This window comes from Ammodytes marinus (genome assembly GCF_949987685.1).
Source record: "Ammodytes marinus genome assembly, chromosome: 7".
Lineage (NCBI taxonomy): Eukaryota > Metazoa > Chordata > Actinopteri > Uranoscopiformes > Ammodytidae > Ammodytes > Ammodytes marinus.
Window position 1 is genome coordinate 30,758,226 of NC_137211.1, and position 12,195 is coordinate 30,770,420.

The following is a 12,195-nucleotide window of genomic DNA, read 5'->3' on the forward strand; positions in this document are numbered from 1 at the left end:
GTCCCTGCAAGTCCCTGGTTGATAAGATAGTTAGTCTCTCTACAAATACATGTATGGCATGGGTAAGGGGGGCCCATTAACTGGAGGTTTTCAGGGGCCCAGCCATTTGTGTGGGCAGGCCTGCGGACAGGTAGAAGCATGAGGAGATATTCACTGATATTAACCAAAAGTGATTTTGACAACTACAGTTGTCCAGAATCCCCAACTCCATCTTTAATATGCCACAAGCAGGGATATGTTAATATGTTACTATACAAATGATTTACATGCTTTCTTTTCTCTAATGTTTTCTTTTTATGCCATATTTGAAAGTTTGCCCCTTCAGTCCTCAAAAAATTAACCCTGTAAGAAGTTTAATGTGTGTAAATCCTTCTCTGTTGTAATAGTATCAACGTAAGGATTTATGAATCATGTGACAAGGGGCCCGCAGTACACGCCAATATATTTATAGATTGTCCCCATGAAGTGAATCAGAAGTACAAAGGTAAAGGGAATTGAGTTATATATCACTTTTTAGCCGATTTTCTCAGCCCCAAAGCGCTTTACATTTCTTACCACATTCACACACTCATACACCGGCAGTAGCTGTCATGCAAGGCGCTCTCTGAACCATCGGGAGCAATGTTCAGTGTCTTGCCCAGGGACACTTTGACATATCGCGGGGAGACGGGGGATCGAACCTCCAACCCTGCAATCCAGTAGACAACCTCCCTACCCACTTCACCACTGCCGCCCCAGCATAGTAAAGTAGCATAAAAGGGCAAATGATCAAGTAAAGTAAAATAACCTTAAAATCAACTAAAGCTCTTGAGGAGAGATAATTCATTATGTTCCACCAATACTAGAATCAGATGTAGATGAACCTGGGTGTGGATGAATGTGGGTCTCTATTTGGTTTTACTTGTCGAGACGAGACACTGCAGGCAAAAACTTTGTTTTTTCCAAGCTCTGGTCAGTTTTGGGATTTGTGCCTATTTAACTTCTTCTTTCATACTATTACATATCAAAAGGTCCAGAATGTTCATTTATGAGTTTATTTGATTAAACCTTGTCTGTTTGCGTCTGTCTATATCTCCCTACAACCATCTTTAACGGCAATTATCTCAACATACGTTTTTTTCAATAGTCTGAACCAAATATCTCAACTTCTAAAGCACTAAAACTTTGGACATTTATATGTTGTGAAAAGTAAACTATAATTTAACTTTGGCTCTATCCAACATCTAGATGGCAAATTAATGCATAATTAGTTAGACATTTCCAAATTTGCATTTGTATTGAAAGATTTCTAAAAAAAAAAATGTAATAGAAGAAAATATTATTTTAAAGTAAGTAATCAAATGGCAACGTTACATGATACAGACGTATGGGATAGATGCCCCCGCGGTGTCATCAGTGTTCTTTACACAAAAACCTCATTAAGAGCATGTTCTCAATTGAGACATGGAAAATGTCTCAATTGAGAACTGTCACAACACAATTAAAGATCAGTCCTAACTGTAACAACAACAATACAGACACATTCCATATATTTTTATTCTCTTCCTCAATGTCTTTTTAACTAGCACCTATTAATCTCGTTTGGTTTGTTTGTGTGTATATATGAGTATGTGTATTTATCTTTTTGTATATGTGTTTTTTTGATTAGTATGTATGTATTTGATTGTACTTGCTCGTATGTATTTTATTAAAGCACTTTGTAAACCATTGTTTTTCAAGGTGCCATATAAATAAAGATATTATTATTATTAGTATATGTCTCCGTTGTCCATGGCAACCATAAACCAACTGGATGTCAAGGATACTGGGAAGAAAACAATTTGAAAAGAAAGGTTTGCGGTAGGCTACACAAAGACGTGAAAAGACAGAATGGAGGGGAGGGGGGGTCACAGTGCAGACAGATGAGACAATAGGCTGCTGTTTGTGTCACCATTCAACAGCCCTGATCAATGTTAAACTGTTGCACAACACCAAACCCCTCTCCCTTTGTCTTCCCTTTATTGCTTCATTTCTTGAGGCCCCACATTATCTCTGTCTCTCTCTCTCTGCTCCAGCTCCAGTCATTTGGCAATAATGATAAAAACCATGCCGACATATTTATAAAAAAAATAAATAATAAAATGTATTCCACCAAGAGAAGTAGAATACATGAGCTACCTCTCAATCCAGGGCTAACCATCAATTAGCTATCCATAATACAGAGATATAAATCAAATAGAAAAAAGGGAGAGAAAAAAATACTAATTCATTAATTAATACAATAGAAAAAAAACAATAATAATAAAGATAAAGTCAGTGGTCTCTCAAATTAATCAGAGGTATGGGGGCAAATTTGCACAAAATAAAACCATAATTTCCATTAAAATATAATAAGACAACCTGTGTTGAGATTTCAGCAATACTTCAATAGACTAGTGGTCCACAGTTTGTCCCTCTACGTCTGATGCTAATACTAACACTAAATATTTTGCTGTGCAGTTTTAAACATTTGGGCAGTGGTGTAATGTTACTAACTACACTTACTCAAGTACTGTACTTTAAGGACAAGTTTGAGGCACTTGTACTTAACTTGAATATTTTCTTTCCATGCTACTGTATACTTTCAACCCACTACATCACAGATGAAACATTAGTCCAATAAAATGTATTTTCAAGTGAATATTTTTCAAAATCATTTTAAATGCAAAATGTCATGGTTCCAGCTTCTCAAAGTTGGTTGATTTCCCCTTTGATCATCAAGTAAACAATATTTGAATAAAATAAATGAATAACGACTTCAATCTACAAAGATAAGGGAATGTATTTTTTTAACCTTTATTTATAGGGGAGAGTGGGGTGAGTTGTGCCAGTGGGGAATTTGTGCCACCCCTTGTTTCTAGAAAACCATAGAAGAAATTGGAAATGTGACCACATATTTAAGAAGAGCCATCCATTTGACTCATCCTGTAAAGAAGGGAGAAACATGGAATAAGATATAAGTACATTTAAGCTCAAAAAACAGTTTTTTGCCTTTCAAAGTAAAAATTCCATGATCAAGGTTTTTTGATTATTGTGTCTGAACAATTATAGACACGTTTGAAAACATTTGACACATGTTTTAGTGCTTTAGTATGCTACACTTTGAGTCTATACAGTTAGCACGATGTCAGCCCTAAACTGCTGCATCATGCTTATCATAAATTCTGGGGTTGGGGTGATTTGTGCCAGAGGGCCTGGGGTGAGTTATAAGTAAGTAAATAAGTAAAATGTATTTATTACAATGCACATTTATAACAGTTTGCACTGTCCAAAGTGCTGAACATAGTGCATTCAGTAGGTAAACAATGAAGGTAAAATAACAATAACCAAAATAAAAGACATAAAGCCCAGACATACAGACAAAGATAGTAGTGCAGAGGTAAGATAGTTAATGGGGAGGAAAAGCCAGGGTGTACAGATGGTTTTTGAGCCTTGATTTAAAGGCAGAAATGGAGGGGGAATCGCATATGTCAGGTGGCAGTTGGTTCTACAAGGGCGAAGCAGCTAGTGCAAAGTAAATTTCTGAGAGTTGTGCCATTGGCATGGCTGCATACGCATGGCTGTATACGCTTGTCTTGCATTACAGTTTATGAGATATATATCAATGGCACAATTTACCCCATGGTATTCTCTCTTGTGGCACAACTTACACCACACCGGGGGCAAGTTGTGCCACAAGACAACTTTTTTTCAGAAAGCTATATTTCTTAAACAGTTTATTTCAGATCCAAAGTTATTGTTGCCGGGGATGCACACCACCCTGAAATATATGTACATATTTGAGTTGGAGACTTTACTGTCAATGCCTCACTTTAAAGTCACTTTGAGTAAATCTCACCCCACTCTCCCCTACAATCCCTTTGAGACCGGAGACTCTTTTGCAAGGGAGACCTGTTCCCATTCCCACGTTACCATTCACACACCGATAGCAGGTTAACTATCGACATTCACACGAGGCAAGGTGGGTGAAGTGTCTTGCCCAAGGACACAACAACCATGACACAAGTGGCAGGGCAGGGATCAAACTGCCAACCCTTCGATCATTGGCCGACCCGCTCTACCACCTAAGCCACAGTCGCCACAGTAGCAGTCCCATACAAAGTGAGCTCCACCTCGTCCAGCTACAAACCTGATTTTAATTTAATGCAAGAGAAACATTAATCCAATATATAATAGAAGAACCGTCACTTTAACTTGAAATACATTTTCCTGATCATACTTAGATAGTTTTACTGAGTTTATGGTTTCAGTGATGAGCTGAAAAAAGTAACACTGGATACAAACAAAAAGAAAAACTCTCAGAAACCAAATATTGAAGGATCATGAGCTGCAGCAGTGATTTTCTGTTTGCTATATTTCTTGTTTGATGTTTTCGATTCATCTGTTCAGATTATTTTGTTGTAGTTTTGTCCCAAATCTTTGATTAGTTTTAATCCAGGAGTTCAACATCATGGACCCTGATCAAATCAAATCAAATCAAATCAAATCAAATCAGTTTTATTTGTATAGCCCAATATCACAAATAGACATTTGCCTCAGTGGGCTTTACATTCCATACAGTATGACACCCTGCCCTTAGACCCTTAGCTCGGCTGAGAAAAAACTCCCAGTAAAAAACCCTTTATCAGGATTAAAATAAATCGAGAAACCTCAGGCAGAGTTGACAGAGTAAGGGATCCCTCTCCCAGGACGGACATACTGCATTAGATGTCGTAAGTAGAGAAAATCATAAAGGAGTCAATCATTGACCAGATGTAATACTAAATTAAAATATGAATAGTGATGTATGCAAAGTGAATATGTATGTTCTATGAATGTTTTAAATAAAAGAGGGTAGAACCAGAATGTTTTAAAACTTCTATCACTTTTCAACATGAACTATATTATTTTAGTTATTTTTTGTTGCTGGGGATCCTTTTTAAAGTTGTCTTTATTGCTTATGCATAAAAACGGACTCGCATGTCTTTTACTTGTACCAGAGTATGTTTTACAGTTTGGTATTTGTAAGTATCTCTCGATACTTAAATACTTTTAAATGACATTACATGTCATTTAGCAGACACTTTTATTCAAAGCGACTTACAACTGAGCACACATTCATACGCCGATAGCAGCAGCTACCACGCAGGGTGCTGGCTAACTATCATGAGACGTTTAAGGGTTCAGTGTCTTGCTCAGGGACACTTGGACATGTGGCGGGGAGACTGGGGATCGAACCACCGACCGACCCTGTAGTTGCTGGTCCACAACCTTTCCACTTCGCCACAGCACAATTAAATACCGTTGCACTTTTACTCAAGTGTCAATACTGACTTGTAATTGAGTCGTTTTTTCTAGGAAGGTGTTTCAATGCAGGGATTGATGACAATGCAGGTTCTCCCTCCTATCTATTGCTCCCCCCCCCCCCCCCTCCGTTGCTCCCTGTGTGTGACCTCTGTCCTAGTAGGCCTGCTCACAAGAGGAAGGCCCAGGCAGTGTGTGGAAACACCCAAGATCCCCTCACAACAGATAGCAGTTATGTGACTGCTGAAAAAAAAATACCAGTTCCATTGTAATGGTGTACTGTGGTGCACAAGGATTGTTCATTTCCCCCATTCATTTTCTAAAAAGCCATGGTCTGAAAACATCCCGCTTCATTGGCTCCATAGAACAGTGAAATGTAATGCTCCTGCAGCGTTGCGTCAGAAGCCCAAAATGGATTGTCACATGACAGGAGAGCTAGTGATAGTTGGAAGGCCCAGATCCACACACACAACAAACCAACAAGCTCCACAAACTGCTGCTATCAAACAAAGCCCATGTATAAAAGATGAAGATTTTGACTTTTTTATAACACACAAGAGAGCACAGCTGCCATTGCAGGGTCAGATTTTGTGTTTGCGTTTCACGTCCCCCAGTTTAGATTTTGTCGTGGCATTTATGTGTCCAATTTTCAGTGAGCTATGAAATCATACAGTCTCATTCCATCTTGGCAGTTTCCTACCACTAAGATTTCTGTTTTTATGGAGTGCACACCACCACACATGCCACACTTGTTCCCCTAGCGCTGGAAACTGGCAGCAGCTCTCAAAGGACAGTCCATCCCCAACCCTCCCATTGTTGGATTTTTTTATTTAATTTTGTGGACATTTTGTGGCTTAGGTTGGTCAGTATTTCCTTCCATTTGCAAGCTGTGTTGTGTAATTTTTTCTTGCGTCTTTCATTCTAGTTTTTTTGGGTCTATTATTCTTTGCCCCAAAATGGACTGGAAAGTATCACCAGTCAAGTTCAACATATAACACATTGTTCTCCACTTCATTTTAGGCACATTTGAAGTTTTGTTTTTTCTTCTCATCTTAACTTCTTAAATTACATTTTTTTTTGTTTTTGTTTTTAAGGGAGGACCCCAAGGTACAACAGCTTCCTATTTGCTAAAGATCCATTCACCAACCAACCAATTCCTAAGTAATGTCTTCCTAGGCTGGAGGATTTCTGCAGGATTGTGAAATGATTTGCCCGTGTTACCGTGGACACAGATTCAAGATTTTAGATTTTTTTTTGTCATATGCACATTCAAAATTACAGCAGCAGTTATTGGCAATGAAGTTCTTCAGTCCCAGGCTCAACAATGCAATATAGAAGAAGAGAAAAACACAAGTGAAGAGAGCAACACCTGAGACACAAATAAACACAACAGTAGTGCAAGGACACAGTGCAGGTAAACAGTGTAGAGATAAGGTGCACCAAATAAAAAGTACATTTAGAAAAATTTAGAAGAAATTTATTAAATGAAACTTACAATAACTTTAGTGAAATAGGATACTGTACATGTAATATATTAATGTTAAATATAATTTAAAAATATGTATACACGTTATGTACAGATGTAATCCCACTTTTCAGCCGAGTGCTTAAACAAGTTGTCACAGAGTAGACAGTCTAAGTGAAGCCATACAGAAGAGCAGTTTCCCCTGTTTGCCATGTGTGACTGGGTCTCAGCATGAACATTAGTTAATACATGAGAGCACACATGTGACACACATCGCCACAGCCCTGCAGCACACGCTAAGCTCTAGGGATTTAAGACAGCACAGAGCATGTGACTGCACAACATACATGAGCAGAGGAATCCAAAGGTGATGCTATGGATTTATACCACTAAATGAAAGACTATTTCTGATAAAGTTCTGATATTAATGGCTTATAAATATTAAGAGTATTAACCCAGTAGGGGGCAATATGGACTAGTTCGAGGGCTTGGAGCAAAAGGGGCGTAAGAGACATATTTTCCGAAAATGACTTTTATATATCATTTTGAATATCTTGATAAGTTCTATCAAATGGTAAAAGAATAACGTCACTATACATTACAGTAAGTGAAAACCTTCAGTTGAGTTTGGAGCAAAATAGGCCTAAGTGCTCTGAGCTTGGCACACAAAAGGTGTAAGTGCATTAACAATAGGCTAAAGAGCTGACAATATGGAGGGATTGCAGAAAAGACCAACATTTATACTGCAAAAAAAATGTATCCACATATGATGGAGACAATATGGACACTAAAATAAACATTTTATTTTTATTTTATTTTAATAAATAGGGGAGAACGGGGGAATCTGAGGCATCGGGTAATGTGAGCCACCCCCTGTATCTAGGCAACGGAAAACATTTGTGGTCATGTGAGATATATGTTTTCAAGCCCCTCTCATTTCCCCATGGCCCTGAAAGAGAGGACGTCATGTTGCTGTGGTAAGCATGCTTTTTTCACCAAATTAGGTATTTTGCATGTAAAAGTAAATTTTCTTGCTGTCAACTTAATCAACTGTTGTGCCAAAGCAAATGTATTCACGTAGAAAAACTTCTATCATACATGTTGACATGTTACCAACATATGAAACCATGTGATGTTGATAACTGAAGATTAGCCTGCAATGCTGAGAGAGGTAGTTTTATCTCAAATTGTGGTGGTGGGGGAAAGTGAGCCAAATGCTGTGGGGGAAAGTGAGCCACTGTCTCACTTTCCCCCACCATGAGGCACAAGTTAAGTTTAGTCTTAAACATATTTTAATGTAATATTACATAACATATGTTTTATTTTAATGTCATACACATTGTAGAAAAACCATCATGCCAAGGAAATACACCAGGAAGACGACCTGGGGCAACCACACGGAAAGAGCACCTTCTCATCTTTCCCTGTAACCTTCAGGGCTGGAATGTAGAGTAGGCCTAGTTGTAGAGTATGACAGGCTGATGTTATAATCCAGTTGGGTCTTCTCCTGTGTTCCGAGTCCCAGGCTGTTCTCGCTGGTTCTGATTTTCCTATGCTTTGACCCCCAGACACTAGCTGGCTCTAAGGGTCCTGTGTTCTGACCCCCAGACTGTGTTCTAATCTAACTGGTTCTATCTTTCATTTGAATCTTATTAAAACCTTTTGAATTATAATATGTTGTATTTGATTTTGTTCAGTTACTTTCAAGTGTTTAGAAAATTTGCTTTGCTTATTTGACCAAACCCCATCATTCTTTTACTAGTCCGACATTAGTTCTGGAATGTGTGGCTAGCTTTCAGGATTCTTACTGTTACAATATGTGTTGTTATGGTAGTTTCAGAGTGGAAAAAGTAAGTGGATCAGTTTACCCCACAGCTGGGGAGCCACATGACAACTTTTTTTAAAACAATCATATTTTCACTGCCCTTTGTCTTGAAAAAATTCTGCTAATGCCCATTTCTAGGAAACATCCTGAATTAATGGGAAATGTGTAAATTTGAGTGATAAATCATTTTAGCTCGCTTAGAGGGGAGCAAATGTAAAAAGTGTCTCAGATTACCCCGTTCTCCCCTATATTTTTTTAAATTTTAAATGTTTTCTAAAATATGAATTCCTTGAAGCCTAATCCCTATTAAAGAAGAGATTGCTTCCATATGCTGATTTTTATTAAATATTTACGATCAATAAAAAGTTTGTTTTTGCTCTCCTATAAAATTCAGAAAATATCACTTATGCCCTTTTTGCACCAAGCCCTCGTGTTGTTGTTACTTGTCGGGTTAGTTTCCCAAACGTAAGTATGTTTGTTGTCACCTAGAACTACACACAATAAGCTCAGGTTTGACCACAAGGCTTTACAGTTTTTTTCGATCGCTAAACCACAGTGGCACAACTGTAGCTCAATGTGCAAAACTATAACTACAGTCTGCACTACCAACAGTCATTGGAGCTGAACAGTTCACTTCACCTGCAAAACAGGTTCAGTGCAGCAAACACTATGAACCAGCCTCATTGAGATAACACACACAGTCACTCAGAACCTGCTCAGAGTACAAACACTAGCATCAAACCCCAATACACAAATTACAAACTTTTAATCTTTACAGTTTGAATAATTTGAGTTATTTCACACAAATTACATAATATTTTCTTTGATGAAGGGGTGAATTTATTTCACATGAAATTGTTTATTTTATAACATACCAGTTTTTTTAGGAAAACAAAAATAAATGAAAATCATAAGTTTGCTTCAATAGATACACATTTTGTATATTTTATTGAAAACATTTCCAAATGTAGTATTTATCTGTGTAAATACTCTATAATTGTAATACAGAAATCAATTCCTGTAATTTTGTCATTTACTGTAAGGATGCAACTCTAAGCTGATTGTTTGCTGGAAAATTCGTATTACAGATGCAACTTTAGATTTTTGCAGATCCCATTCTCAACCCTGCCTCTCTCAATGCGAGACCATGATTCACAACAGGGTCTATCAGTGTTGCCCTTACTGTATTTCATCAGACATACAGCTCTATGTCTTCTAGGTCTTCCTGCACACAACCACACTCTCACTGCCACTCTTCTACCTCCAACAACCTGTCTTCCTTGGTCCATTTCCAAAAAAATATATATTTTTGAGCTTTCCCTTTATACTGTATATACTGTATGTTCACTAACAAGTCTAAAACAAGACATCTTAGTGTTTCAGTTGAAATTGCAATCCGCAGTGTTTGAAAGGCATTCATTCTGTTTTGAATGTGTGGTTTACAGTTGTGGCAGCAGTGTGTTAGCATTTGAAGAAAGTGCTGGAAATCCACATTGTTGTGCAGGCTGTGGTTAAGCCATGAGATAGGTGTGTAGAGTTTTGAAAATTGTGTTTAAGCAATGAAAAACGAGCTACAGTTTGGTCCGAATGAACCGCTGGTCTGCATACTGTTGTTAGAGTTTTGCACTTGTCGCTCCAGTTGTGCCCACTGTGGTTTAGCAATCGTAAAAAACTGTAAGACACTGCAGGTGAACAAGGGTCACATGTTTAACTTATATATCTTATTACATTGTTGATTACTTGCATTAAAACAATTAATTTTTTTATGTAACAATTTTTTCATTCATGATTGAATAAATATGCAAATTTGTCAATATGTAACTTTTAGTTTAATTGATTTAAGTATGTTATAAATTGAGATTTTTAGCTCAGAGTATTGAAAAAACTAATGGATAATGGCCGTTAAATATAGCTGCATAGGAGGAATATACAGACGCACACAGACAAGGTTAAGTCAAATAAACACGTTGGACAATAACGCATCATTTGAATAAGACATCTATGGGATCTAAATGTATCTTTATCTCTACAGTCAATCAAATAATAAAAAAGACAATCCTTATGTAAATCTACATTCTATAAATGAATCATTGCTATAGTTGCAGCCATACTCATGACTCATTTTGGACTTGACACACACTGTCCTCTCTCGTCTTGACCTCTGCACGTCAGGACATTGAGTTACATGGGCCCATACGGTACGTGCGTGACATGTTTGCATGTGTTTGCTGAAGTTATTCCCTCCATCTGCTCAGACCCTTCTAAAGTACAAGATGTTTTGTTCTACTTCCAAGATGACAGGTGCAGATATGGATGAGATTGACCCTTCTTAGGCTGCAGAATTAAACAGAAGGAAGGGAGGATAAAAAGAGGTGGGGGAGAGTGGCTTTTATTTTCCATCTCCCCCCTGCTACAGTATGTACAGTACATAGCCAAAGGGCAAGATTATGTATGCATGTGTCCCCTGAAGTCACGTGGTGGGCATGTTTGGAATCCATACGTTACGAGAGTCTGTGTATTCCTACACTGTGTGTGTGTGTGTGTCTGTGTGTGTGTGGGGTGTGGGGTGGGGGGGGGGGGGGGGGGGGATTGTTTGGGTCTCGTTTTCAAAAGAAAGAAAAATAAGAAAAACATGAACTGGCAACCCTGAGCGTAATGCCTCAGAGCCAGAGTTATACATAGTAAATTACACACTGGTGTGCCAACCCCTCCTGCCTCCAGCCTGCATCACCTAGTACACACACACAAACACACAACTATTGTGCACGGATACATTTGATCAAATCAAGTATGCAAAACATGATGCTCATTGATGCTCAACCTTGTCTTTCTTTGGTCAATCAAACACTTAGCATGAGTATAGCACTGTGCCCTTAACATCCAGCTCTTGAATTATTTTAGTGTTGATGAGTCTTCTGCTGCTTCTACATAACCACCCAACTGTTATGCAACGCCAACACACTCCCTTTTACATTTTTTAAACGCTTCAACTTTTAAGAAGCCGTGAGGTGAGAAAGGGAAGTTAAATTAACTCAAAATAGAGTTAAAAATACACTGTAAGACATTTCCCTGTACAAAAACATTAATCAACTGGCAGCAGGGTTGCCATTTTAATACTGTTAAATTAACATTATTTTACTGTCAATAAAATTGACAGGATTATACTGTTAATGAAAAAAAGGGATGAACCTGGACTAAATGTTTGTTATGTTGCTGTTTGCACCGTGAGTGAAGGGGATGTTATATTTCATTGGGCAGATGTGTTTCATTCCATATGTAAGTTTACTATGTCCCCTATTTGTTAAAATGCTAAACATAGACAGCAGCTTCTGTTTGTTACTTCAAGACACTTGTCACAATATATCAAGTTCATTGGAATGATTAATTTCTATTGTAAATTGTCTCCTGAGTTGAACTAGGGATCTTGCTTAAGATTTCCACAAACCGTTTGTTATAACCAAAAATAACGGTTAGTTCACACAGAAATGTTTTATTTAAACAAAATGCATAGTGAGGTAATGGAGTGAAACATCCCCTTTACTGAGGGTGCAAATAGCAACATAACAAACGTTTAGTCCAGTGCAAGTCATTGTGGGAAAGGGGG